The following is a 15,021-nucleotide window of genomic DNA, read 5'->3' on the forward strand; positions in this document are numbered from 1 at the left end:
ATAGTTGAATATATCGCATACATGAATATCAAAAACTGCCTCACATTATACTCGAGGAATCACAATGGCTAGTTTCTAAGCAAAATATTTTCGGCAACTCGAGATTTATGTTAACTGTATACAAGTACGTGAGTCTTCTTTAACCAACCAAGAAGAATTCATAAAATAACAGAGCTGGATTTTAGAAATTCTCTAAATAATGATTTTCAAATTAAAGTCCTGCAAGTACAAGGAATGCTGTGGCAGTTTCTCTGCAGCAAAGGGCTCAGACCAGGGCTCAGACTCAGACACACACACACACACACACACACACACACACACTGTGCATGCACATCCATGTGCACACATACACACATATGGCACACTCACACACACTCTCCACACACATACGTCACACACACACTCTGACTTCAAGTAGAGCAGTCTGCTGCTGCTGGGTTTTTACCTATAACATCTATATAAATGGTTCGCCAGCTGTAGGCATCAGCATAAAAGATCTGATTATTGGGGTACAGTCTCCTCATTGTTCCGAAAAGATAAGAAGTGCCAAATGGCTTAAGTGGTTTAACCAAGGCATTGGTTTTCCGTCTCTTGGTCAAATAATGTCTTCACTCACCTTGCTTTCTTCTTGTATTCTTCTTACTTGTTTACAAAATACAGGACCATTAAGGGTTTTTTTTTTTAATTTAAAGTTACTTTAAGTATTTAAGTAGTTAATTCATAAATAGAGGCAGTTTTAGTTTTATGACATAACCAGAGAGCTCTTTGTCACTTCCCTTAAGCACCTAAAACTATCAATATGAACAATAGGAACTAAAAAGGCATAGTTATGTATCCTAGTGTTGACCTCACCAAAATTACAATGTCTTTCTCTCATTTAATGTACAGATCAGAAAACTATGAAATACAGGACAAAGAAAAGATGATATGCAAAAACAGCAAGGTTTCATTCTACTTTTCAAAACAATTTACTGTGCTTCTTTGGCCATTATGCAGAGTTTATCCACATGCTCCTGGAGTCAGTTAATAAAATATATTTGACAGTCCTAAGAAAGGGCAAGTATTTATGGTATGCGCTTAAGAAGGTTTTTTGGAGCTGTTAAAGATAGCACCAAAAAAGGATCAGAAATCCCGCTCTTCTATCTAAAAGGATAGGTTTATCTAACATAAATAATTTCAAGAGTGGGTTTTCCTTGACATTTTAATGTAAGAAACTTACAGTAAGAAGATGGCTCTGAAGTTCCCCAAGGATATTAATGTGATTCGACTTCAGTCAGGTCTCTGTTGTGACTTCACACAAACCATTTTTTTCTGTTTTCTTTATTTAAAGAGCAATATTGGGGCGCCTGGGTGGCTCAGTCGGTTGAGCGTCCGACTTGGGCTCAGGTCATGATCTCGCGGTCCGTGAGTTCGAGCCCCGCGTCGGGCTCTGTGCTGACAGCTCGGAGCCTGGAGCCTGCTTCCGATTCTGTGTCTCCCTTTCTCTCTGACCCTCCCCCGCTCATGCTCTGTCTCTCTCTGTCTCAAAAATAAATAAACGTTAAAAAAAAAATAAAGAGCAATATTAACTAATCTCACAAGATTTCTATGAACAAAAAACTATTACGGTAGCAGAAATCTTATAAAATAAAATGCAAAAGAATGCATCCCCAAATTTGAATCATGACAACCACATTCATGGGTGACGATGACCAAATAAACAGTATTTAACTAAGGAAAAGCGAGAGAGAAACCTGCATCCTCTACATTTTGAGAATGGTTTTTCCAGAATAAGCAGTATGGACTTATATGTACACCCTCACACACATATGTACACGTAAATTTTATGCATATATATACACATATACATATATGTACACACACACACACACACACACACAGGAACTTTGGAACCAGACATGAGTTTCAAACTTAGTTCCACCACTTACAATCTACAGGACGTTAACCAAGTTGTTGAACTTCTTTCACCCAGTTTTCTTTTTAAATGAAGTGTGTACAATTTAATAGTTGTAAGTGTTAAATACAACTGGATGAGAAACTTTAGATAATGCATCTGGCACGTAGTAAACACACGGTTTTCCTAAACACACCAGAAAAAAAAAAAGACAAAAAACGGAAGAAGACTTATATGTTAGTAAGTTTCAGGATCCTTCAAAAGCACTTGTTCTGTGATTGCAGCCAGCTTCTCCACATGTCTTACAGCAAGCTTAGCACTCTCAGAGACGTGGTGATATTTTGATACAAATCTTGACTTTAATGTAATTGTTTTTCCAGTATGTGTTTTGACTTAGTACAGACTCATAAAAATGGATTGAATGAAAATCAGGCAAAACAATTTACCTGGAGGCAGATCTCTAAGAAGACTATGTTTGAACAAACTGCAATTCTCAATATATATTTGTAATATCACGAGTAAATGAATCTGATGGCATGAATAGTTTCCTATGAATCAAAGTTAAACAGAGAAAGATCATAGTTTATGACATGTTTAATGTTATTATTGTTACTATTGTCTCTTAAAATCTACCCACTCTGATCAATTCTCTGTCCAATCTTCCCTTAAAGTATGATCTTCTCTCCTGAGGCAGTGACTTCTTTCTTCCTATGCTAGATTTTTCTTCTTTTGCTTCTGTGTGTTTACACTATTTTGACATTAAAAACCTGTACTTCCTAAAGGACATTAAATCATCCCCAAATCTTTTAGGGCTGTGTGGAATGGATAAACTTAACTGGGAATAATGAAATCATTCATTTGATTTGGGTAAATGTTAAAGATTTGGAACCCTTCTGTCATTAAAATCCCATTTGCAGGCCACATTGAAAAATGCTACATAAAGCCAGGGCTAAAGGGCCTGGACTCTTGTCTCTCTCTTCCCACCTCATTCATATTCATCTCCTTCCCCATCAACTACCACTGTCCCCACCAAGGTGGTCCTGAGGGTTCCACAGAGCACCATTCGACACTGTAGATCACTGTGAAAATGGCCTCTTTATAATCTGCCTGGGAAAAGGATGACTTCTGTTTTCTGGCAGCAGAAAGAATTCTGCATAAAGAGTAATTGCTGAGCTCACAAGAGGTAAAAGAAATCTCCAAGAGGTTCCCCAAACCCCTCAAAGTGAAAGGAAACTGGAGCGGTCAGTGAGGGGCCGAGAGAAGAGCAGTGTTAACCTGCCTGCAGGTGCCCGGTTCATCTCTGTGGCCAGGATGAGGCTTAGACCGGCATGGCAGCAAGGTAGGGAGGCTGAAGCCCGGACTGATGGAACCACAGGACTTGGCAGGGTCTAGATAATATTAAACTGAGAGAGAGAGACAGAGAGAGAGAGAGAGAGAGAGAGAGAGAGAAACATACCTTATACATTTTGAGAATGTGTTTTCTAAAGAAGTTAGAATGTATAGTGCCCCCTGAATCTTACTAACAGCAAATGCAAATCCTCTCAGGAGAAACTTTAGATAATGCATCTGGCACTTAGTAAACAGGCCAAAAAAAAGTTACATGATACGTTAGTAAGTTTCAGATTTTGCAAAAGAACATGTTCTATAATTGCAGCAAGCTTCTCCATATGTCTTACAGCAAGTTTAACTGTCAGTTAAATTCTCTTAACTCCCAGGTTACCCTGGAGTAAAATCGACAGCATGAATTTACAATGAAAGATCAGCATACACACGTGGGGAAAAAAATCACCTTGAAGTCAGCAGAAACAGCCAATTTAGACCTTTAAAGTCTTCAGGTATGGGAGTATTAGAATTCTTTCTACTTGTTTTGAATTATTGAGCAAGACCAAAATTACCAGGCATGTTGGAAAAGTGCTCCAGAAGGAATTATAGAAATAAAAAAATAAAAAAATATCAAATTAAAAGCTCATTTGACAGATTAAATAGAAAACAGATATAGATGAGTTGAGATCAGTGGACTAGGGGTGAAAAAAGCTTATGAATCAAGAAGAATGCAGACAAGTGAGTCTCAGAGATGGAAGACACAAGAAGAGGTGAAGACATAGGAAGCGTAGAAGGAAGTCTGTATGTGTCTAACTGGATCGTTTGAATGAGGAACTAAAAAGGATGGAAAAGAACAATGTGTAAGATAAATATCATGGAAACTCGCAATTCACAAAACAGAACACTGTTTGCCTACCAAAGTAAATTAAAAAGAAGCCAGCACCTAGAGACCATGAACCATCAAGGATAGAAACATGAAGGAATTTCAAGTGAGAATTGTGTACTCAGCAAAATTGCTTTTTAAGAACAAAGGTGATATATAAAAAAAAAACTTATAAATTAATAAGAAAAAAATTAAAAGTGAGCAAAACATGTGAGCAGGCAGTTCACAAAAGAATTTCCAAATGGCCGTTAAGAATACAAAAGATGTTCATCAATCTTTTGTTACTAGGAGAATGCAAATTAAAACTACACCGAAATCCCACCACATCCATATCAGAACGGCATATTAAAAAGATAAACAGTGCCAAGTGTTGGCAAGAGTAAGAAGGTGACTTAAACTTATTTATTTTTAATTTTTTTATTTTTGAGAGACAGAGACAGAGCGTGAGCAGGGGAGGGGGAGAAAGAGGGAGACACGAAATCCGAAGCAGGCTCCAGGTTCCGAGCTGTTTGTTAGCACAGAGCCCAACGCGGGGCTCGAATTCACGAACTGCAAGACCATGACCTGAGCCGAAGTCAGACACTCAACCAACTGAGCCACCCAGGCGCCCCCAACTTAAACTCTTATTACTGCTTCTATGATATGAGTTAGTATAATAATTTTAGTACACTCTGTGGCAATACCTACTAAAAGTAAACATATATATAAAATATTTATATATATTGAATTATATTAACTAAGAACTCCATTCCTATTATATCTATTACCCAGCAATTCCATTCCTAAATATATACACAAAAGAAATAAGGGCTTATGGTCCCTAAAGTTATATAGAAAAAGTTTTCAGCAACTTAATTCATAATAGCCAAAGAAGTTCAAACAAATCAAATATCAATCAACAATAGAATGAATAAAGTATGACAGGTGCATATAATGCAATTCTGTACAACAGTGAAAAGGGATGAGTTACAGCTACATGGAATGATAGGAATGAATCACATAGACAAAATTTTGAATAAAATAAGCCATACTAAAAAAAAAGAGTATACATTATAAAATTATCTTAATGTGAAGTTTTAAAACTAATCTACAATAATAAATGTCAAAACAGTACTTTTGGAGTATACTAAATGGAAACAAGAAGAATGAGCCTGCTAGGTGGTTGGAAATATTCTCTATCTTGATTTGGAGGGTGGTTAAATGTGTGTGTGTGTGTGTATGTGTGTGCGTGTGCATGGGTACATGCAGAATTTTAATGGATATATTTATATGTGCAAAATTTATTTAGCTGTATATATAAAATTTATATGCCTAACTACATATGACTTATACATCAATAAATTTTTTAAGTTATCATAGGTGAAATGAAAGCATTTTCAGATTTTAAAAAATGAGAAATTTTTTAAACCTCAAACAGATCTATGCTGAAAAAGAAAGGAGAGTGATAGTTGAAGAGAAAGAAAGATTACTCCAAAAGGATGGTCTGAGATCAAAGAAGTAATGGGAAGCAAAAGAGAAGTCAATATGTGAATAAATATAAAGAGGTATTGTCTCTATAAAACATGTTGCAAGTTTATGGGGTTTTAAAAAAGAGAATTAAAATTTTGACAAAATAGAATGAAACTGCAATGAGGTCATTTGAGTTAAATTGTTAAATTGTTCTAATCCCCTGAGAATGGGATTATTTTATTATGCATGGCAATATTTGAGAAGTAATTATGAAAATAATAGAAATAAGGTGTTTAATTTTCAAAAATAACTCACTTAACTGATTTAACAAACAAGAAACATAGAAGAAGCAGGGAATCTAGAAATCCTAAAAAAAGAGTAAAGCAATTTTAAAATATCCATAATGAAAATGAATGTAGTGCTCGCTTCGACAGCACATATACTGAAAATTAATGTAAATAAATTTAACATGGCAGTTGAAAGAGATTGCCAGATTGCTTGGAAAAAAAAAACATACCTATAACCTAATGACATGTAAAGTTTATAAATGAAGAAAAAGATGACCGTTTAAATTCTAAACTAAAGAAGACATTATCAGAAAAAAAATAGATTAAGATAAAAAACATTTCAGGGATAGAGAAGGTTATTATGTGATCATAAAAGTCTCAGTTCACCCAGAATGATAATTATAAATTTATATGCATCTACTAATATAGCAGGTGAAATTTAATAGAACTATAGGGTGAAACTGGTAATGCCATCATCGGATGGGAGGTTTCAACACACTTCTTTCACTTGGGTTGAGAGAAAAAAATTAAGATGGAAAAGAATGTACGACACAGTTAACCAAACCTCCACCCCCAAACTGGAAAATAAGTATTTTTCTCATGCACAATGCAAAATTCACTGCATAACTGACCATAAATAATATCTCAAAAATTTTTTAATATTGGTTTATGTTATGGGCTCATTCACTTTAGACAATGCAAATTAACTAGGTGTCATTAACGAAATATAAAGAAAAAAAAAAGCCAGTTTGTCAAACACACTACTTAAAGGACTCAGTTGTCAAAGGTGAAATCAGAATAGATACTTAAAAGGCTCAACATTGAGATGTATTGTGGAATATAGCAGAAATGGTACTTTGAAAAATAACAACAGCTTACATTATATTTAAAAAAAGAAGAAAAGCTAAAAATTAATGAGCCACATGCGCAAATTAACAAAATATTGGAAAGAGTTTGGAGTTAGAAAATAATAAATCAACAAAATTACTAAAAGATAAAATATGGAGCACCTGGCTGGCTGAGTCGGTAGAGCATGCGACTCTTGATCTTGGAGTTGTGAATTTGAGCCCCACAATGCATGTAGAGATTACTTTAAAAAAAATAAATAAAGAAGATCAACAAAGCCAAAAGTTGGACTTTGCAAAAACTAATAAACTTCCAACACAACTATAAGGAAAAGGTGAGAAGGCACAAAAAATGTTTGGAATAAAAGTAAGGAGATAGCAAAAGTTCCAGGAGAATATGAAAAAAAAAATATGCCAAAAAATTTGGGAACTTTGATGAAATGAATACATGTCTAGAGAATTTTTCCTAACAAATCAGACTCGGGGAGATCTACAATACCCAAAGACTTCTCTAACAATTAAAGAAATTGAATCGGTGGCTAAAAAAATAATAATAATTCTTTAACAACACTGAGTCCAAATGCTTTAACAGTCAAAACCTACCAAGTCCTCAAGATCTTTCCAATCTTAAAAAATATCTTTCAAATTATAGCAAGGAAGGAATTACCAACCAACTCATTCTGCAAAGCCCATATAGCTTTGACAACAAAATCACACAATAACTGTAAGAAAAAGAGAAAGGAAATTACAAGCCAATTTCTTTCATGAATGTAGATGCAATTAGCCTATTCAAAATCATAGCAAATCAAACCCAGTTATATATAATAATAATAATAATACACCATGACCAAACTGGGTTTATTTCAGAAATGCAAGGTTCATTTCAAAGTAGTAAATGTATAAACATCATTATCTTGTTAAATTAAGATCATATCAAGAGAAACAGAAAAAGCATTAGATATAAATTAATATTAAATCATGACTTTAAAAAAGTTTAAGATGCAACAGAAGTGCACATTATCAACCTAAAAACAGAGTATCTATCAAAATCCTACAGAAAACATCATATTTAAAAGTAAAAATATTAGAAACCTACTTTTAAAACTTAGGAAAAAGCAGGTGCCTAATTTCACCACTCTTATTCAATACTGGAGCTAGAGAAGTAAGACAAATAAAGAAATAAAAGATATAAAGGCAGATAAAATGCATAAAGAAGAGTCACTATTTACAGAAAAAATGTGTTTGTCTACATGAAAATCCCCAAAAGACATACAGATAGGTTTAATTGGATGAGAGAGTTTAGCAAAGAGACTGGATATAAGATCAATATGCATAATGAAACTCATCTCTATACATTAGCAATTAATGTAATTAATAGAAAATATTGTGAAAAAAAGGCACTATCTGCAATAGCAATAAAAATATGATAACTTAGTGGCACCTGGGTGGCTCAGTCAGTTAAGCATCTAACTTCGGCTCAGGTCATAATCTCGTGGTCCATGGGTTGGAGCCCCACATGGGGCTCTGCACTGACAGCTCAGAGCCAGGACTCTGCTTAGGATTCTGTCTCCCTGTCTTTCTGCCCCTCCCATACTCATGCTCTGTCTCTCTCTCTCTCTCAAAAACAAATAAACATTAAAAAAATATTTTTAAAAAAGAGAAAACCGTTTAAAAGAAAATATGATAACCTAAAAAAAAGTCTAACAAAAGATACACAGAGATGTATACAGAATGTTATTAATCTGTATTAAAAGTCACTCAAGAAAATATAATTAAAAGAAGTTTGATTCAGTCTGGGTCTCTCCACCCCCTAAAGGTAGAAACCTGAGAAAAAGCCTTTTGTAAAAGTCATTTATTAGTCTGATTTTACAGGAAGGAATGAGGGAAAAAGGAAGTTAAACAGGGAAGGAGAGAGAATCAATGCAAGGTTGCATTACTGAATTACTGAGTTGGCTGTTGCTATAGGCAACTGGATATTTGCTGCCATGTAGTCATCTGAAAAGCTTTATGAAAAGTGTCTCACTACCTCCCTTCCTTGTGAATGAAGGCAGTTGCATCTATTGATTCCCATTCTCCAGCAATCAAGGGTTGCCTAACAGGGTATGAACCACCCCATCTTCCAGGATGTGACATGTATGTTCTGAGTGGTTTCCCGCAAACATCTTACAATAAAAAAGACCCTGCCTAGAAAGCAAAAAGACTTGACAGAAGTTTAGGGCGAGGTGAGGCACTGTCCTATCCACATATGTGAAGCTAGTTGAAGTTGGCATGGAATTGGTCACTGCAGCCGTGTCTAGAATGAGAGAACTTGCTGAGGTGTACAAGAAGTATCCAAGACAGAGACGGATAAATACCATGCTCATGGACAGGAAGACTTAATATTGTAAATATGTCAATTCTTTCCACACCGTTTCAGATCAACATCTGAAACTTTTTTTCCTATAAACTTTGCAAGCCCATTCTAAAAATTATATGGAAGACCAAAGGGCCTACAATAGACTAGACATTTCTAAAGAAGAATACATAAGGGGTACTTGCCTTACCAGGTATCCAGACTTATAAATGTGACGTTATAAAGATAACGTGACTCTGGCACGCAAACAGACAGATTGACCAATGGAGAGGAAAACAGATGCCAGAAGCCTATCACACATGTGGAAACTTGATATTTGACTGATATCAGACATCCTGTAGACTACTTGGGGAGAGATTAATAAATGATGCCTGGGTAATTGGTAATCAATTCTCATTTATTAAAGACTTAACTGCAAAAGGCCAATTTCTAGATCTTTTAGTAGTAGATAGAGGACAATATTGTTAGTCTCTTTGGGAGGAGAAGAGTTTCTTACACAAAACTATTAAGGAAAAGTAATTGATAAAATAAACTAAATTAATGCTAAGAATAGCTGTTAACCAAAATATACCATAAGGTGAAAACACTAAACCATATTTAAGGTCTAAGCTTCCAAGCTTGGAGTGAAAGAGAAGTTTTCTAAGAATGAAGGAGGTGACTTCCACAAATTGCCACAGCTTGAAGGTCTGTCTGAAGCTGTGGGAAAAATTTGGGGGGAAGCCCAATGAAGAAGTTTTATTTTCATTCCTGGGGCCTCAGGGGCCAACCTGGATATCCTATCCAGAGAAAAGGATAAGAACCAGATTGTGAAGGCACTTTCATTGGATGATTCTCTGGACAAAAAACAAGAAAATTTCCAAAAACACCTAAGAAAGAACATCAAGTTGTAAGAGTTGAGTTTCTCAATTTATTTATTGGGCCATCGAGGGAGGGATTATTGAGAAAAAAAAAAGTGTTCCATTTCATGACAGAAAGAAACCCAGGAGGAAGTAATAAAATGTCAACTCCCAAAAATGAAATCACGCCAAATTCCTGGGGCTTAAGAAAAATGAAAAGGGCATTTGAAATTATAGGACAGCCAAATGGCTGTCCCAAACAGTGGATATAGAGACATCACTTAACATGCCCAGACACTATCCTAGTTAGTGCCTAAATCTAATTTATAGGTTAACTTGTGCAATTATTATTTGTTGCACAATGATATGTGGTTCATGTAAACTCTTGTAGGATGATTATATATTCACTGAATGATACCAGAGGAAACATGGCTAAAAGCTAAAGGAGTATCTATCAACAAAGAATAAATTCACAGGAACATGGAAGAGGGTTTTTCTTACAAAAAGGCCTATAGACCAAACATAAAATAAGTTAAATAACATATACTTTTTATGCACCATAATATAATAAATTATGACATATATTATAATGATATGATAAATATACAATAAAATAATATGTGGAGGATATAGTAAACATAAATAAGATGCAAGAGGTTTGTATAAGTTAAGAGTATTTGTATTCACCTATTCTGCTATTTAAGCTACTGCCTATTTCCCATGGTTATGAAGAGTAAAGATGTTCATTAGTCTTTGATCTCACACAAGTGCATCTCCCAGAGATCCATTCACCTGCATTAAGCCACACTCATTCACTCATACATTAACTTATTCAATAAACACTAACTCTGTGCCTACCATTTACCAGGCACTCTCAAGATTAAAGTTCATTAGGGAAGGCATCAAAACAAAACAAACACTATAGCAAAAGAAGTTCAGGTTTTTCATAGAGGACACTAGGCAGCCTAATCAATGCGTGAATAATAAGCAGGGGGCAGGTAAAGAAGCAGGTATGGAACTAAGGGCAGTTTAAAAGGTCACTCAGGGTGACACTGATTTGAATTTTGAAAGATGTATGGTGGTTATCTAAGGGGAAGCATTTAAGAAAATGGAACAGCAGGTACAAAGGGCCGGATGTGTAAAATTGCATAAATTTCAGTAGCAGGATAGAGCCGAATCTCTGGATTGGTGTGGCCGTGGGGCAAGATTAGAGGATGAGGCATTGGCCCCAACAAGAATTTTGTATGACAAATTCAGACTTACAACTCACAACTATTGCTGGAAGGCATGGAGATTCATTAAAGGAGTTTAAATAAGAAACTGAAATGCTCTGGTTTAGATTTTCAAAGATCTCTCTGATGCGGGAATGGAGGTGGGCTGACTCAAGACAGGTGTAACATATAGAGGTTTTGCAGTGTTCTAGGCAAGACTCAATGAGGGCAGCAAAGCAGGCAGAAGCCGAGGATAGGATCTGGAGGGGAAAAGTCTGATAGGAAAGGGATCAAAGAGGCAGACTCCACAGAATTGGCTGCTGATAGGGCTGATGGAGACGGAGGAAAGGTAGGATAACTCACCAGGTTCTGGGTTGAATGTCATTTACCATACAGTTGGAGAACTTCGAAAATGGGAGTAGGGAATGAAGAGTGAATTCAGCTGGAGATAGGTTGACTTTGAGGAATCCATGAGACGCCCAAGTAAGAAGAAACATTACATAGGCAATTAAATATGTGGTATTTGCACTCAAAAACAAAGTCCAGATTTCAGATTTAGATGTGTTTGCCTTCCCGAGTAGCAACTGATGTCATAAGTTGGACACTAGGAAAAATAGAGAGTAAGAAGAACCGAGAGCCAACTATGGCACCAGAAAACCATTTCAAGAACCAAGAGAGGAGGAGTGGCTACAAGAGGTTAAAGGAAGCATCTAGAGGGGAAGAACTAAAACAACAAACAGCCATGTCACATAGCCCAACAACAACAATGTCCACAGCAGGAGGATAAAGAGTAGAAACTTGTTTATAAATTCTTCGCTGGGTTTATGTAGCAGCATTGGTGATGCTGGGGAGCCGTTTAGATGGAATCATAGATTTCAGGTTGTGAAGGTGAGAAGTCAGGAGAAGGAGTTGAGGAGGTGTGGAAAGGGAAAATTTGACTGAACATAACTTGGTCTAGAAGGTTGGTTATGGTCCAGAAGCAACAGTGGCGAGAGGCACAAAAGGGATGAGAGACGGTTCTTGGCTCTGTGTTTCTGTGCCGAAATCACAAATTCTCAAGTACCGCACCCAGGTACACAAACAAAATGCAACTTCTTTATTTTCCTGTAACTATTTTAATCTTACACTGGGCAGAGTGGAATCAACATAATTATTATAAATGGGCTCATTCTCTTTAGCTTATGTGGTCTCTTTTGGTGAGTCAGCCTCTTTCAAATTAACGCCCAGCTCCTCCCCCAAGAACACCTAAATCAATGAGACAGTTGAGGGTTAACCTGTGTGAGGCACCTTTTCAAGCATTTTATAAAAAATATTTAAACTGTCATAACAACCCTACCTTTACTTGAGAATTGAGGAAAATGAATACTTTTACCAGGATTGGGCATCTAATAAATTTTGGAACCAGGATTCAAGCTTGGGCAGCTTGACCTGAGAGCCCGTGCTCTTAGCCACGACATTTGGCTGACACCAAGAAGTTGGGTGTGTAGAGGACTGAGAAAAATGAGTCCCTCGGGTCCTTACAATCTCTAATCATCTGATGGTTCCACCTGCGCCCTAGGCTTCTGAATGCTGGGGGGCAGTGGATCCCCTCTGACCGTCAAGCTGCAAGGGCTACTAGGTTCCGTGGCCCTAACCGTGGCGTTAGGGCACTCCTGTCTCCACAGACTGTAGCCCTTTTGAGCTCCGTGTAGGCCCTCCCAGCTTCTCTCGAAGCATGGAAGAACACCTGGGTGTCCCACGTGGCCCTTCAAGGCACGAGAACCAGCACCTCTGCCTTAGGCACATCCTCCTACGGTCACTAGGCACTGTTTCCTTTACACTGCGCTCAACACGGCCACTGGCTGCGTCCTGCCCCATCCGGGAGTCCCTTTATCTGCGGTTTCGGTTACATGCAATCACCTCAAAGAGGTCCAGAACCAGGTGCTCCTCCTTCTGACGTAGCATCAGCAGGTCAACAGTCGCCTACTGCTACGTCACATGCCTGCGTCATTCCCTCCACTTGCTCTCCTCACGTGGCATTTTATCATCTCACAGCATCACAGGAAGAAGGGTGAGTACAGGACGATGAAATATTTTGAGAAAGAGACCACATTCACAAAACGGTTACTACAGCATATTGTTATAATCGTTCCATTTCATTGCTACTGTTCTTCTCTTTCTGGGCCTAATTTATAAATTAAACCTGATCTGGGGTGTGTATGTTTAGGGAAAAAACATAGTATCTGTAGGGTTTGGTACTATCTGTGGTTTCAGGCATCCACTAGGAGGAGTCTGGGAATGTATTTCCCAGGGATGAGGAGTTACAACGGTAATACCTATCGCACCGCCCTCTGTCTTCTGTACTCAGCTAGTTCATCTCTCAGGTCAAAGGGGAAGTATTTCTCATTTCTCTCCGTCTCCAATTCTGATTGCCAGTTACACTTTGCATATGATAATCAACCACATTGTTATGTTAATGGGACCTAAAGAAACTTAGAAAAGGAATCTCCTTCTCACCAAAGCCTGGATTTCAAAATTCTTGCCTCAGCTACATACTCGAGAAATTCAGCTCTGTGACCAAAGCTGATCAGTCCTATCTTTGTTCTAGGCAGAATTGTCCTCTTATTTTGTAGGGCACTGAGCCTCAAGGCCCATCTGTAGACATAGGAAGCTGGCAGGGAACATGATATTAAAGGGGAAATTAAAGTGCATTGATGTAATATCTTCAAGATATTACCAACAGATACGTGCCTAAAAACCTTCCTTAGGGTTATAAACAACTGTAAGTAAATTCTTCTTACTTCCCTCTCCTTGGGGCTATTCTGCATTTCAGTCTGGGGAATTCGTCCTGTATTTGGCCAGAGATTTGCCGTCTATAATTTTATCACAGCCCTCTTTAATTTTTGCAGCCAGAGTGGGAGAGACTCAAGCTTGTCAACATTTTGCATCTTGAGGAAAAAGATTATTGTAACAGGTTCTTTTATTTAGGACCAGAACTGAGTCGGGTGTCTACTTTAATGAGTCCTACACAAATGAGAAATTTAATACTACATAAGCAAATATTTTCATTACGTAAAGAAGACATATTTTCCTTACAGGAGTTCAGCTTACAGATTTAGAGAGTCATAAAAGAACTACTGGTATTATTTACATCAGTAACACAGATATTCTAGCTTTAAAAGGTGGTATTCATAATTATTATGAGCTGACTTCTCTATCTGCTTTAATGAATGCCTGCATGAATTATATGTATCTATGTACAGTTGGTTATCAACCAACACATCTTATTGCTGGCTCTTTTAATGTAAGTCAGAAAATCATCCACAGGCTCATACAAATTAACAAGTACAGCATTAGGACTCTAATAGATTAGCATATAAGAAATATGATCAGACATTTCATCAAAGAAAAAACACCTAATAAATATACAGGGAAACAGCTTTTTTCATACTAAAGAGGAGCAAACATCTTTTTGAGACCATATGACGTTCCTACAGTGGGGCCAAGTAAATCCAGTCCCAGGAACTTACCTTTATGACATTAACCAAAATGCAGAAGAAATGTGGGTACTACGATAATCATTTGGAGTTGGCAGTGTTTTTCTGTCCAGGGCCAGATAATAAGTATTTTAGGATTTGTGGGCCATCGTGGTAAGAAAGCAGCATTGATGGTATGCAAATGAGTACGTGTGGCTGTGTTCCAGTGAAACTTTATTTACAAAAATATGTAGTGGACAGGATTTGGCCTGTGGCCTAAACCCAGCTTCACAGTGTTATTAGTGGCAAATGAGTGGAAAATGTGGTAAACAATGGTGTCAACAATTGGAACATAGTTTTATAAAATAGGATAATCAACTCAATGGTTGATTGTGTAGCCATTGTGATAACAACTATAAAAATTGTAGGAGCCTGGGGGGCGCCTGGGTGGCTCAGTTGGTTAAGCGTCAGACTTCGGCTCAGGT

The sequence above is a fragment of the Lynx rufus genome, unplaced genomic scaffold (genome assembly GCF_022079265.1).
Source record: "Lynx rufus isolate CCGP_SWC_20201006 ecotype Redwood Valley unplaced genomic scaffold, mLynRuf1.p SCAF_3, whole genome shotgun sequence".
In the NCBI taxonomy this organism is placed as follows: Eukaryota; Metazoa; Chordata; class Mammalia; order Carnivora; family Felidae; genus Lynx; species Lynx rufus.